Source organism: Felis catus, chromosome D1 (assembly GCF_018350175.1).
Source record: "Felis catus isolate Fca126 chromosome D1, F.catus_Fca126_mat1.0, whole genome shotgun sequence".
Classification (NCBI taxonomy): domain Eukaryota; kingdom Metazoa; phylum Chordata; class Mammalia; order Carnivora; family Felidae; genus Felis; species Felis catus.
The window spans coordinates 108,728,570-108,741,983 of NC_058377.1; positions in this window are offsets into that span (position 1 = coordinate 108,728,570).

The following is a 13,414-nucleotide window of genomic DNA, read 5'->3' on the forward strand; positions in this document are numbered from 1 at the left end:
CAATTGGGAAGGGGGGGCGGGCGTTTCTCCGGCGCTGGACACCTCGGGGCTCCACCTCTCCAGACGCCCCGCCTTTTGCCAGCCCGCCCCGAACTTTTCGACGCCTCCTACCGTCCGGTGGCCGCCTTTTCGTGCGGGGAAAGGGACGGACCTGGCGTCCCCCGCGGCAGCGGCGGGCCCGCCCTCTCTGACGTAGCTGCCCATACATGGTGCGGTTTCCTCGCCGCGCCCAGGTGGAGCCGAGGATTCCCCCGCGGATTGACGCACCTGCGAGCAGCTGGGCGCCCCGCCCCCCCACCCCCCCACCCCCCCACCCCCCTCCCCGCCCCGGGGCCGCCGACTCGGGCCCGCAGTCGCCCTCCCCGCCGCCCGCGCCGCGAAGCCCGGGCTGGCCTCAGTTTTTGCCTCCGTCAGATGGGGCGAAACCATCACCTGGCTGCCTTGCGGCGCGTGGGAGATCGGGGTGAAGAATGAGAAAGGGGCCCGGAGACATTTGTTGCTACGGGTTTACTTACCGGACGCTTATTTCTTGCGAGGGACCGTTGCTACTGGCGTCCCAGGCTTCACGGTGGTGGCCCGAGGCGCCTCTGCTGGCCTTGTTTTAAGGTTCAGGCACACTAAACAGCGGATAAACGACAGAGCAGGGTTACCGAAAGGGCGATATACTTCAAACGCTGACAACGAGCAAGTTCGTGGTTTGAACTGCCCACAAAACCAAGGCCATAGAATTGTGCCACTGGCAGGATAATTTCCGAAGTTTAGAGCAAGTTTTAATTCAGAGCTTCTCTAAACGGCGAGAGGCCGCGGGGGGCCCCGGTTATCCAGTGGTCTGACAAATACAATCTTCTTTCATTTTTTTTAATTTTTATTAAAACATTTTTAATGTTTATTTGGTTTTGAGATAGAGAGAGACAGCATGAGCTGGGGAGGGGAAGAGAGGGAGACACAACCCGGAGCAGGGTCCAGGCTCCAAGCTGTCCGCACAGAGGCCAATGCGGAGCTCAAACCCATGAACCGCGAGATCATGACCTGAGCTTAAGTCGGAAGCCCAACGGACTGAGCCATCCAGGCACCCCAGTGCCATCTTGTTTAAATACTACCACTGCTCTTTGGGAACTGTGTGGTCACCAGCCTTGTTTGGAGATTATGTCCAAGGTCTGTGTGAACGTGAGGCCAGGGCCAGATTTCAACAACCAAAGGCCAGCAACCTTGGGGAGTAGGTACCATCAGCATCCCCATTTCACGTGTGGGGAAACCGAGGCCAACAGGTGTTGACATGAAGTGGCGAGGGGCGCCGGAGTGTCTCAGTCCGTTGAGCGTTTGTCCGACTCTTGATTTCGGCTCAGGCCATGATCTCATGGTTTGTGAGTTCAGGCCCCACACTGGGCTCTGCACTAACAGTGCGGAGCCTGCTTGAAATTCTCTCTCTGCCCCTCCCCCGCTCGCTCACGCACACCTCTCTCTCTCTCTCAAAAATAAATGAACATTTAAAACAAAAAAGAAATGAAGCACTTAATATCACTGATCGAGTGGCTGACGCAGCTTGCCAAACCAGGGCTGTGGGAGCTCCAGGCTCAGACAAGCTCTCTCAAAGGCTCACGGACGCGTTTTCACGGGTGCAGAAGGTCTGTGCTGAGAGGACCACCCCAAAGCTTCTCTGTTTCCTCCCACTGTGCAGATGGGAAAACTAAGGCCTAGAGAGAGTAAGGGGCTACCAGTGTCACACAACTACAGAAAGACAGCTGGGCTCTCCTGTTGTCCACTGCTACCCCCATTTGATGCGCTCGAGTTTTGTTCTCAGGGAAGGAAGATTCCAGGGAAGCGGGTTCCTGGGCCGTCTTCCTTGGGCCAGGTGTCTGTGGGGGCACTCAGGACTCAGGGACAGAAGGCCAGCTTGGGCCTGGGCTTCCGGTGCCAGAGTTACCATTTTCTGTCTCTGTGACCCTGGGTGGGTCACTTCCCTGTGAGTCCCGGGCCCAGTGGGAACAACTGAGCCTCGTGCTGACCTCGTGGGGTTCCCGCAGGATCAAATGAGATCATAAATGTGAAAGTGCTTTGTGAGCTATAAAGTGCTGTGCACTCAGCCCGCTGCCTCTCCCTTGCCTTGTTCGACTCCATGCTTGTCCTTCTCTGAAAAGAAAAGAAACCAACATCGGTTCACCAGAATTAGAACTAGAGATGTGTAGGGTGGGGGAGGGGAGAGGGAGAGAGGCTTTTGAGGCAGTGTGATCCATGGACAAGAACACGCATGCTGGAATCAGACAACTCTGGGTCCTGGAGTTTGAATCCTGGAATTCTGGGTAGGCGGCTCGCCAGCCTAGGTGAGGCACACGATGTCTCGGAGCCTCTGTGTCCTCGTCTGTAAAATGGAAACATAATGATAATTACAGCTCAGGGTTGTTAGAGAATAGAAATGAAATAATATCACACGTGTGGCACAGCATACAGTAAGAACTTGACCAGTAGCCAAAATAAATACACATGTTAACAAAAAGCTCCGGAGGTGGGAGCCCTTGGGGTTCTGATCACACGCTAAGGCAATCGTGCAGGGCGCACGCGCTGACATGCGCACTCTTGGGCTGAGCCCAAGTTGGAGGGGTCAAGGTGCCGAAGGCGGCCAGGTGGTGGCACGTTCGAGGATGACACAGGTCAGCCTTGACTGCGTCCATCCATCCGCCTGATCCAGAAACACCGCCCTGTCCCACTCCCCCAGCATCCTGGGGCAGCGACTGAGCAGGGGCTCAGGTCTCAAATGTGTGCATGTGTGTGCGCGTATGTGTGTGATTACATGGTTCTGAAAGTCCCTTCCTGCTCTAACCGTTGGTGGAGCCACAAGGAGGCCCTTTCAGAGACAGGCACATTCCAAGCTCCTCAGTCACCAACTCCTGCTTCGTGGCTGCAGAAACGTTCCTGGCCCCTGACCTCACCAGCTCCCACCCAGGGAGGCCTGGCAAGAATCCCAGAGGGCCACTGTGATTGCAAGAGTCTGGGGGTCCAGAGGTCTGAGGAACCAGGGCATTGTCCCTTGGCAGCCTGTGTGAGCCTGGCTGGGTCACTTCCCTCTCTGAGCCCCGGAGAATGTCCACCTCCTGGGGCTGCAGCAAAGCAAAAAGAGGCGATCGATGGTGTGCTTTGCACCCAACACGTTCTGTCAGTGCCCCCAGGACACTGGAGGTGATGTTGATGCATTTCATTTTTTCACTCGCTTTTTTATTTTTTTTTTAATTTTTTTTTCAACGTTTATTTTTGGGGGGGACAGAGAGAGACAGAGCATGAACGGGGGTGGGGCAGAGAGAGAGGGAGACACAGAATTGGAAACAGGCTCCAGGCTCTGAGCCATCAGCCCAGAGCCTGATGCGGGGCTCAAACTCACGGACCGCGAGATCGTGACCTGGCTGAAGTCGGACGCTTAACCGACTGCGCCACCCAGGCGCCCCTTCACTCGCTTTTTTAAATCAAAGTTAATTTTTATTTATGTATTTATTCATTGATTTATTATTTATTTTTGAAAGACAGAGAGAGAGCGTGAGCGAGGGAGGGACAGTGATAGAGGGGGACACAGAATCCAAAGCAGGCTCCAGGCTCTGAGCTGTCAGCACAGAGACCGACACGGGGCTCGAACCCGCAAGCTGTGACATCATGACCTGAGCCAAAGTCTGACGCTGAACGGACTGAGCCACCCAGGTGCCCCAAAGTATTTATTTTTAAAAATGAGGTTGAAATTTACATAACATACAGTTCACCAATTTAACTTTTTTTTTAAGAGACTGTAATTTTTAAAATAAAAAAATTTAATATTTACTTATTTTTGAGAGAGAGAGAGAGAGAGAGAAAGAGAGAGAGAGAAAGAGTGGAGGAGGGGCAGAGAGAGAGGGAAACAAAGAACCTGAAGCAGGCCCCAGGCTCTGAGCTGTCAGCACAGAGCCCGACCCGGGGCTCGAACCCACAAGCCGTGAGATCATGACCTGAGCCAAAGTCACATGCTTAACTGACTGAGCCACCCAGGTGCCCCTAATTTTTAAATTTTTTATATATTTTAATTTTTGTATATATTTGAGAAAGCACTGGTTTACTTTATTTCTTTTAATGTTTATTTATTTTTGAGAGAGAGAGAGTGCGAGCAGGGGAGGGGCAGAGAGAGACGGAGACAGAAATGTGAAGCATGTTCCAGGCACTGATCTGCCAGCACAGAGCCCGACTCGGGCTCAAACTCAGGAACTCAGGGCTCAAACTCAGATCATGATCTGAGCCAAAGTCCAACACTTAACCAACTGAGCCACCTAGACGCCCCAAGAATTTAATTTTTTAAAGTAATTTCTATACCCAACGTGGGTCTCTAACGCACAACCCTGAGATTCAAGGGCTGCACCCTCCACCGACTGAGCCAGCCAGGCGCCCCCACAGTTAAACCATTTTAAAGTGTAGAGTTCAATAGAATTTTGTGAATTCACGAAGTTGTGCAATCACTACTTCCCTCTAGTTTCCCAGACTTTTTTTCTTTTTTTTTATTATCCCAGAAAATCACCCCATTCCCATGAAGAAATCACTCCCAGTCCCATCTCCTGGGAACCACACCTTCTTTCTGTCTCTATGGATTTTCCCATTTTGCACATTTCATATATGTGGAATCCTGCAGTCCGTGGTCTTCTGCGTCTGGTTTCTTTTCACTTACCACGATGTTTTCCAGGCTCATTTGTGTTATAGCATGTATTGATAGTCAGGTCCTTTTTACTGCTGAATAATATTCTATTGTATGGACATACCACAATTTATTTATTCCTCAGTTGATGGACATTGGAATGTTTCACAGACATTTGTGTACAAGTTTTTGTGTGGACATATATTTCTATTTATCTTGGGTATGTATCTAAGAGTAGAATTTCTGGGTATTATAGCAAGTCTCTGTTTAACCTTGTGAGAAACTACCAGACTGTTTTTACAAAGTGGTTGTGCCATTTTATGTTCCTACTAGCAGTGTATAAGGGTTATCATTTCTCCACATCCTTTCCAGTGCTTATTATTTCTGTTTTTGAAATGAAAGACATCCTAGAGAGTGTGACGTGTTTCAATTTTCACTTCCTTAATAACTGGTCATGTTCCTTAATGATCAGTGAACTCTTTTCATGTGCTTGTTGGCTATTTGTATATATTTTGGGGACAAAATTCAAGTTCTTTGCCCGTTTTAAAAATTTTTTTTAATGTTTTACTTATTTTTCTTATTTATTTTTTTAAAGGAAATGAAAAAAATTTTTTTTAATGTTTATTTATTTTTGAGACAGAGACAGAGCATGAATGGGGAGGGTCAGAGAGAGAGGGAGACACAGAACCTGAAGCAGGCTCCAGGCTCTGAGCTGTCAGTACAGAGCCCGAAGCAGGGCTCGAACTCACAGATCACAAGACCATGACCTGAGCTGAAGTTGGACGCTCAACCGACTGAGCCACCCAGGCGCCCCATTCTTTGCCCATTTTTTTTTTTAACGTTTTTATTTATTTATTTATTTATTTTATTTTTGGGACAGAGAGAGACAGAGCATGAACGGGGGAGGGGCAGAGAGAGAGGGAGACACAGAATCGGAAACAGGCTCCAGGCTCCGAGCCATCAGCCCAGAGCCCGACGCGGGGCTCGAACTCACGGACCGCGAGATCGTGACCTGGCTGAAGTCGGACGCTTAACCGACTGCGCCACCCAGGCGCCCCTCTTTGCCCATTTTTAATTGAGTTGATGTTTTGTGTGTGTGTGTGTGTGTGTGTGTGTGTGTGTGTGTGGTTGAATTCTATGAGTTCTTTATATATTCTGGCTCCCAAACCCTTATCAAAAATAGGATTTGCAGATATCTTCTCCCATCCTGTAGGTTGTCGTTTCCCCTTCTTCATAACGTCCTTCGATGCACAAAAGATTTTAAAATTTTTATGAAGTCCAATTTCTCGGGTTTTTTCTTCTGTTGCCCATTCTTCCAGCGTCAAATCTAAGAATCCACCGCCAAACTTCAGGTCATGGATGTTTACCCCTATGTTTTCTTCTGTTTTATAATTTTCATTCTTGTATTTAGTTTCTTGACTTAATTGAAGTTTAAGACACATCTAGTGAAGTGCATTGATCCAACACGCTCAGCTCAATGACTCGTTACATGTATGCAAACCCACGTAGCAACTGCGCTGATCCAGGACGTTTCTAGCAGCTCACAAGCTCCCTGTGTCCTTCTCAGTCACCACTCCCCACCCATAGGTGCCATTATCCCGACTTCTTTCATCACTGATGATTTTTGCCTGTTCTTGACCTTGGTATAAATGGATATACCCTTCGGTGGCCAATCACACTCATTTCCCCTGAAGAAGCGCCCAAGTTCTGACTTTCTCCAACAGTCCTTCAAAGGGGTTGTACCCTTTTCCATGCCACCAGCAGTGGGTAAGAGTTCTGGCTGCCCCACCGCTGGAGGTGACATTTTAGTTCGCTTCAACAAACATTTCTGTCCCCCGGTCCTGGTCCCATCCTCTCTCTCCTGGACGCTGTCCACAGCCGCTGGCTTGGCTCTTTCCTGTCCATTTCCCACCTGGCAGCCTGAGGGAATCTTTTAAATTCTGAGCATTTTGGGGCACCTGAGTGGCTCAGTTGGTGAAACATCCCACCCTTGATTTTGGCTCAGGTCATGATCTCACCGTCGTGAGATGGAGCTCCGCCATCCGTGCCGACAGCCCGGAGCCTGCTTGGGATTTTCTCTCTCCCTCTCTCTCTCTCTGCCTCTCCCCTGCTTGCCCTCTGTCTCTCTCTCTCTCTCAAAAATAAACGTTAAAAAAATTCAAAACATGATCTTTATTTTTTACTTTGCCTTCTATTTTTAAAATTTTTCATTGCCTTCCTTTTTCTACCAGGTAATGCATTTCCATGCTTCAGCTGCACAAGGGTATGCAGTGAAAACTACACTCCATGGTGTGACCAGTTTCTTGCGTATCTTTTTACCCAGAAGGTAGCCTGCGCTACGTCCTGTTTTCTCTTTGTTTGCTTTTTTCCTTATATCTTGGAAATCCTTCCACTGAGTACATGTAGCTCTGCTTCATAAGAAGAAAAATATCTGGGGTGCCTGGGTGGCTCAGTCGGTTTAAGCGTCCGACTCTTGATTTTGGCTCAGGTCATGATCTCACAGTGGTTTGTGAGTTCGAGCCCTGCATAGGGCTCTGCACTGAGCCTGCTTGGGATTCTCTCTCTCTCTCCCCGCCTCCCTTGTTTGCACTCTGTCTCAAAGTAAGTAGATAAACCTAAAAAAAAAAAAACCTACTTCGTTGCGGTATATTTAACATTCAATCCGATTTATTGGCCGGGTGTTTGACCATTTCACACACCTGTGAGCGACGTGCCAATCGAGTTACAGAACATTTCCATCAGCCCAGCAAGTTCCCTCCTGCCCTTTTGCGGTCAACCCAGGCAGTCACTCAGTCTCAGTTCTATTGCCATAGATCGGTTCTTCCCCTTCTGGAACTTCACATCAGTGGAATCACACGGCGTGTGTTCTTTTGTGTCTGCCTTCTGTCTCTCACCATTATGTCTGTGAGACTCTTCCAGATGTGCGGAGTGCTAGTTCACTCCTTTTGATCGCTGAGTCCAATCCCATTGCATGATGGGCCGGTTTCTATATCCATCCTCCTGAATTAACGGAACACAAAGTGGAACGGAGCCGGCTGTGGAGAAGGTAGGGATGATCAAAGACTTGCTCTTGGCCCCCAGGCGCTCACAGCGCAGAGAGGTCGTCAGACACTGAAGAAAGCAATAGGTCGCCGATGCTGGGGACAGGCGCGGCACCGGGGGGCGCTACAGGAGCCCCCGGGAAGGAAGGATTCTTTCCCACTGGAGGAGGGCAGCCTTCCTGGCAGAGGAGTATTGGAGGTGGGGGGAGACATTCCCGGGGTTGAAGTCGGTGGGTACAAAAGGCCTGGGGGTGGACGGAGTGAGGCCTCAGCCGGCGTCTTGCAATGTCAGGCCGAAGAGCTTGACTTGGGCTGGGGGACAAGGGAGCCCTGAGTGGCGTTTGGACAGGGAAGTAACCCGTGCTCGGTTTGCTGAGGCTGGAGTCTAGGGAAGAGGGAGCCGGGTCCCTTGTGGGACGGTCTTCTGGGCCCGGCCATCCAGGCTTTGGAGGTCAGGGGAGTCATATGGTGGGGCCTGGGCGAGGAAGAGGTTGAGGTGTGTGTGTGTGTGTGTTGGGGGGGGTGGGTTGCTGGGCTGCTGTTTCCAGGGCCTGGGTATCACTCTCTCCCCATTCCCCAGACGCCAATTGAGCATGCACAGGTGCCTGTCCTCTCTGCTGTCCTTTGAGGGTCATGCCACCCTGCTGCCGTGGCAGTCCTGTCCCCATGAGGCAGGTGAGGACCCTGGGGCCCCAGAGAGGGAAAGGGGCTGGGTTAAGGGGGAGTCGGGGACAAGGCCATCATCTTCCCGCTCTTGTCCTGGGGTTCCCTTTCCCACCAGCCACCTCTCCAGCCCAGGGCATCCTGGGGAGCCTCAGAGACATGGCCGCAACCACAGTGCATCTCTGATCTGTGATGCAACCTCAGGCCAGTCCCTTTTCCTCTGGGAGCTTCAGTTTTCTCTTCTTACAGACGAGCGATTTACGTACTGCGACCCCTGAAACCAGAAATTTCAGTGGAGGTCCACCTGGGGGAGGGGCACAGGGCAGACCCCTGGGCTCCTCTCCCTGCTCCAACCAGCACAGCTTGGAGAAGCAGCAGGGGATAACAACATGAGTTTTGGAGTCAGATGGCTTGGGTTCGAGTCCCAGCTCAGCCACTTTCTGACTGTGGGACCTGGGCCGTTCTCTTAACTCCTCTATGCCTCAGTCTCCTCATTTGTAAAGATGATATAACAATTGTCCTTGCTTCTCAGGGTTGTTGGAGGAGTAAATGAGACATGGCGTGGATGGCACTTAGCATAGGAGTGGTACAAGAAGAGCTCAGTAGGTGTGAGTGAGCATTTTCTTGCTGCGATGTTTTGTGCCCTGTGGAACTTCCTCTGAATGGAGGGCATCAGGGGCTGTGCTGCCAGTGCCCAGGATGGCTCTGCCCACTCAGCCTCTCTCCTGAGGTTTCTTGGAGCAGCTCCCGCTCTCTGTAGCCCTAAGCCCAGGGCAGTTAGGGCTCGTCACCCGGTTCTGGAGCTCTCCTGACCCTCCCAGACCTGAGGCTTACCCCCACCCCTGGGCTCTTGGGTGCCAGTTCCTGCTCTGGGCCAGGACGGGGATGAAACGCTCATCCTGGGATAAAAGGCTGGCGGGCCTGGGCTGGGCCAGTAAGCCACCCCACCCTCGCTGGGAGGTCCTCTGGGCACCCATGTAAACTGAGTCATGGGGGGCAAGGGGGTGACTCATGGAGCCTGTGAGTGGGAGCCAGATAGGGCAGAGCTTGCCTGCGGAGGGCCGCTGGCCATGCCTCATAACGTCACAGCTCTCAGGGTCCCTCCAACACCGGCAGGACCCCAGCGTGCCTCGCCGAGGGACAGGGTCTGGAGGCTGGACTCCCAGTGAGCACGCCTGTGCCCGTGTGTTCCTGTTTGAATGTGTGGCGTCGGGAGTGAGGCTGGCAGACCGGAAACAGAGGCTGTGACTCGGGAGGAAAGGATTGGGGTTTGGAAAGGAGTCAAAGCCCTAGAGAGGACAATTTTGGCGGGAATGCTTCTCTGCCCTCTTCTGGCCTCTGGGGGTTTGGCTGATTTTTTTTTTTTTTTTATTCTTGCGGGACTAGCTTTCTCTTTTTTAGCCTGGGAGGAGCTAGGGCCCAGTGGGTAACAAGTCTGTCCCAGGAGCCAGAGCTGCTCCGGGACGAGGGACACAGCTCCCTGCCACAGGGGTGTGTACAAGCACTTTGGGGAGTTGTGGAAGCTGCCAGAGCCTTTCTAGCCTTGACTGTGGCCCCGTGACTTTACCTCTTTTGGCTGCAGATTCCTCCTCAGCAAAACAGGGGCTGCGAGGACCAAAAAGCTAATGCGTGCAAACTGCTTGGCGCAGTGCCTGGTACAGAGCAGGTCTTTGCGCCCCTTTGCTCTTACTATCTGAGCCTCGGTGGCCTCATCTAAAAAATGGGTGAGGGGAGGGGGCCAGAGGCATCCCTTGTCCGGCCATTGCTTTGGCTCTAGTCTCTGAGATCATTCCCACTGCCTGACTCTGTCCGTCTTTCCAACCTGGGGGGTTTCATGATCTGCTGGGAAGCCAATAAATCAAGGGAAAATGGGTTCAGTGGGTTTCTGGGCCGGGCGCCCTCAGCTTACCCCTGTGTCTGGGGGATGCGCGTCAGAGAAGTGGGGAGTTTCCCTCCCAGGATGAATCAGCTGTGTCCCTGCCAGGGCCCCTCCCAGAGGGCGGGAGAGGGGTGCAGTTGCCCTGCTGGGAAAATCCCCAAAACCTCGCCAAAGCCCTGGCTGAAACTTTCTCCCAACTCAGCCATTTCCTGTCTTCCCTGGTTTAGCCCCTAGCCCCCGGCTGAGATCAGGGGTCCGGTAGATAGTCTCTCCATTCCCTGGCCGATCCCTCTCGAGCCTCCTCCCTGAGGTTTGGGGCTCACGGGACAGGTGAATGGGAGGTGGGGAGGGGGAGTCTCCTTGCCCTCTTCTGTCATCCTTCCCATGGTTGTGTAAAAGAGAGCTGAGCACGGAGGCTTCTCCAAATTTACTCAGCCTGGCCCACCCCGGGCCCGGGCTGCTTCCTTACCCCAAACAGGGCAGAATCCCCTGTCGGCCTGAGGGGGTGGGCCTTGGGGAGCCCCCGGCCTGGTAGGGAAGCAGTCCTTACCACAGGCCTGGGAGATCCTTCCTGCCCAAGTAGGCTTAGTCACTGTACTCTCTGGGCCTCAGTTTCTCTACCAGTAAAATGGGAATCTTAGTCTTGGCCCAGGCTCTCTCTCCAGCAGTTGCGAGGCCCCGACTTGTGTGCTTTACAAATCAGATCCCAAGTCCTTGCTGGGACTTGTAGCCCCCCACCACATCAGCACTTTCTATCGTGGGGGCTCAGCAACGCATCAGGTGCTCTGGAGTTGCACGACCTGGGTTCAAATCTTGGCTCTGACACTTATGGCTTTGCAGCCTGGGACCAATTACTGAACGTCTCTGGGTCTCAGTTTCCTCTTCTGAAAAATGGCAATAACGATGGAGCCAGGTGAGACTTCGATGAGACGGCGTATGGAAACACTCCGCACGGTGCCTGGCTCTCCTCACGAACAGAATGAAGAAACAGGCCCAGAGACAGAGAGTGACTTCGTTCAATCGCTCGTTTATTCAATAACATTTATTTGGCACTTGTGCTAGGCCGGGTCCTATGCTGGACACTGAAGATACCCTGCGGGATCAAGTGTGGCCACTGTCCTTGAGGGGCCCCAGACATACAGATGAGAGGTGGGTGGGTGTGACGGGAGCCTGTGGTGCGGACGAACGGGGAAGAAGAAATCCAAGAGGATGAGCTGGGAGGTCTGAGGTGCGTTCGGCCAGGAAAGCGGGTGAAGTTCAGGCACACCAAATGCAGGTGACAGCGTGAGCAAGGCACAAAAACGGGAAAGGCCAGCATGGATGCAAGAAAACAAGAGACAGCTCAGATTTCTGGAACAAGAAGGGTGAAGCAGAGAGTGGGTGAAAGGACTCGAGGAACCGACAGGGGCCGCATTTGCTTTGAAATTTGGATTCGGATTTTAGTTAATTTACGGAGAGGTTGCCCTGCCCAAGCACTGTGTTAGGCTCTTGGGACAGGGCTGAGACTTAGACACTGTTTCTGCTTTCGCTCAGCCCCACACTCTGGGCCTGTGGCTTAGGGACCAGTGGGAGACAGACATCAAGCAATTACATAAGTAACCTCTCAACCCTTGCTGAACGACAGGTGTTCAAGCAGAAGGAACGGCTTGAGGCCCAGGGCTGCATGCCAGGCGGTGAAGGGCATGCCACAGGCAGGAAGGGGCACCTGAGGGAAGCTGGCGCTCGGCAGGGCTCTAGGTCACGGGCGCCTCAGGAGAGCGGGCTCTATATTGCAGGCCATGGGGAACCATGGAAGGACTCTGAGTAAGGGAGGGGCTCGGGCAGCTCTGCAGGAGAGCTCTGTAGGGGGGTAGTGGGGGTCACTGGGAGGGAGTGGAACAGAGGAGGCAAGCTGCAGTGGTGTGTGGGAGAGTGGGGGAGAGGGGGGGGGGACAGGGCGAAGGCAGGGCCAGGAGGCTGGAGGAGAGGGGAGGAGCGTGTGAAATGCTTAGTTAGGAAAAGAGAATCAGGTGCTGCAGATACCAGTCGCGCATCTTCGTGAGACCCGCGAGCGCCTGGCCGGGATCCCTGCAAGCCTCGGCCCAATGTGGTCAAGTGCAAAGCACCGCTTGTCTGAGGGAGGCAGGGCAGTGGGCTCTAAATCGGAGACCACCCAGCTCTGGGACTTCCCAGGGCTGGGGCTGAGGGGTGGGGGGGACTCAACCCTGGGGAAACTTGGGGTGAAGAGGAAGCTGGGGAGGGGGCTGAGCCAGCATCTCATGACTCACCCACTTCCACCCCGTCAGCCCAGTGGCATCTCCGCTCCCCTGCTCCAAATTCCAATTTGGTGAGGCTGCCGAAGGCTGAGTCAGCTCCGGCACGGCACGAGAGCAGCATCCCAAGGGGCCCCTTGCCAGAAACCTTGGCTTCCAACCAAGGCCGGGGCCAGGCTCCCAGGCTCCAGGAGCCTCGGCTGAGCCGGGCGGCCCGGCAAGATCACGAGCGTGAACGTGCCTCGTGGGTTGTGAAGAGCTCGCTGCGGCCGAGGCCCTGGACAAGCGTCTGAGGAGGCGGCGGGGGGCCAGGGCGCAAGTCCGACTCTGCTCGACTCACCACATGACCCCGAGAAAACCCCTTTTCCCTCTTGGCCTCAATTTCCTTGACCACACAATGGGACCAACGTCTCCTTCTCGACGGGCTGTGAGAATCGTACAATGCACGTGGAAGTGCTCTGCAAACTGCCCAGTGGCCCAGGACACTCAGGGCGGGAGAAGGGAGTATAAATGGGAAAGCTTCCGCAGCGTACAGCTGTGCAGGTCGTTCACTGCACAAGGATGTTCAACCGAGGCTGCTGAAATCTAGCCCACCGTCTGCTCACGAGACCATATGCCCTAACCTACAACTGCCAGGACCAAGGGGATACCTTTCTCTAACTGGCACAAATACACCCTGTGGGCTAGTAGCAGTCCCTCAGACTTGGCTGGGTCAAGCCCTCGGCTTTATGGGAAACCACCAAGAAACCGATTCTGACCCCTGGGACGGAGGAGAAGCAGGACTGGCTTTGCAGAGGCTCTCAGAGAGGTTCCCGGCCTTGGCAGTGAGGTGAATCTTATCACTGGGGGCAGTTAGGGGTGCCCAGTTAGGGCAGAGAGGCAATCTCTCCCGGCCTGCCTCTCTCCAGCAACCAAAGCAGGGAAACAACCAACACAGCGT